Genomic DNA, 1,591 nt, shown 5'->3' with positions numbered 1-1,591 from the left:
ACAGTTCTCACACAGACAAAGGCTTCCCTCCACAGAGATTTGAAAAAATCTTATCTCTGATTGGTCCTCTGGTCAGGTGGTCACCAGGTACTACATGTTAACCCTTTACAGGTAAAACAGACTTTAACCCTTAACTATCTGTTTATGACAGGAGGGACTGAGGGTTGGGATTGAGGGGCACTGGGAAAAGAGGGGACATGGGTTTAGGCTGAAGAGCATCTTCATTTGGGGATCCAGCAGGACAGGGGAAGGCAGCAGGTGATTCTAATTCCTTAGGGATATTCTGTGTGTTTGTGTTTGTGTGTTTGTGTGTTTGTTTGTGTTTGTGTGTGTGTGTGTGTGTGTGCAGGGAAGGAACATGCTCTATGCCCAGAGGCCTTTATTCCTCCAGGCTGCAAGGACAGAGGGGCTGTCAGGAAGTTGCCCCTTCAAACCCACACACAAAAAGGCCCTTCTGAGGAAAGGGAAAATCCTGCAGAGAAAAAGTAACAAAGAGAACATAAGAAAGACAGGTTAAGAATTTGTGTGAGTAACTTATTACCTAACCAGGAACTTGAACCCTGGACCCTCAGATGAAGAGTCTGATGCTCTGCCAACTGAGCTAGCCAGGGTCACAGAGCAAAAGAGCAACTTGGTGCAGAGGAGAAAACTAGGCAACAAAAATGATTAGGGGGCTGGAGCACATGACTTATGAGGAGAGGCTGAGGGAACTGGGATTGTTTAGCCTGCAGAAGAGAAGAGTGAGGGGGGATTTGATAGCTGCTTTCAACTATCTGAAAGGGGGTTCCAAAGAGGATGGATCTAGACTGTTCTCAGTGGTAGAAGATGATAGAACAAGGAGTAATGGTCTCAAGTTGCAGAGGGGGAGGTTTAGGCTGGATATTAGGAAAAACTTTTTCACTAGTAGGGTGGTGAAGAACTGGAATGGGTTACCTAGGGATGGTAGTGGAATCTGCTTCCTTAGAGGTTTTTAAGGTCAGGCTTGACAAAGCCCTGGCTGGGATGATTTAGGTGGGTTTGGTCCTGCTTTGAGCAGGGGGTTGGACCTAGATGACCTCCTGAGGTCCCTTCCAACCCTGAGATTCTATGATTCTAGTCAAGAAAACAAGAGCGGGAAACAATAGTGGAAACCTGCTGCTCTCTCTGGCCTGGTCAACACTACAAGTTTATATCAAATTTAGCAGCATTAAATCACATTAACCCTGCACCCGTCCACACAACCAAGCCCTTTATATCAATATAAAGGGCTCTTTATACCGGTATCTGTACTCCTCCCCGACTGAGGGGAGTAGCGCTCGGTATTGCCATGTCGGATTAGGGTTAGTGGGGCTGCAATTCGACGGTATTGGCCTCCAGGCGCTATCCCACAGTGCACCGTTGTGTGACCGCTCTGGACAGCAATCTGAACTCGGATGCACTGGCCAGGTTGACAGGAAAAGCCCCGCAAACTTTTGAATTTCATTTCCTGTTTGCCCAGCGTGGAGCGCGGATCAGCACAGGTGACCATGCAGTCCCAGAATCCAAAAAGAGCTCCAGCATGGACCGTAGGGGAGATACTGAAGCTTATCTCTGTATGGGGAGATGAATCTGT

The 1,591-nt window shown here is 47.8% G+C and overlaps 1 non-coding gene across 1 annotated transcript; it reads right to left on the bottom strand.

Annotated features, from left to right (window-relative positions):
* Positions 1–538: 538 nt before the first annotated feature.
* TRNAK-CUU lies at positions 539–611 on the bottom strand. Its single transcript has one exon. It is a non-coding gene; the product is annotated as a tRNA-Lys (tRNA).
* Between the last annotated feature and the right edge of the window lie 980 nt (positions 612–1,591).

Source organism: Mauremys mutica, unplaced genomic scaffold (genome assembly GCF_020497125.1).
Source record: "Mauremys mutica isolate MM-2020 ecotype Southern unplaced genomic scaffold, ASM2049712v1 001329F_np12_obj, whole genome shotgun sequence".
NCBI classification, from domain to species: domain Eukaryota; kingdom Metazoa; phylum Chordata; order Testudines; family Geoemydidae; genus Mauremys; species Mauremys mutica.
The sequence above is the reverse complement of the archived record's forward strand: the minus strand, read 5'-3'. Positions and strand labels throughout refer to the sequence as shown.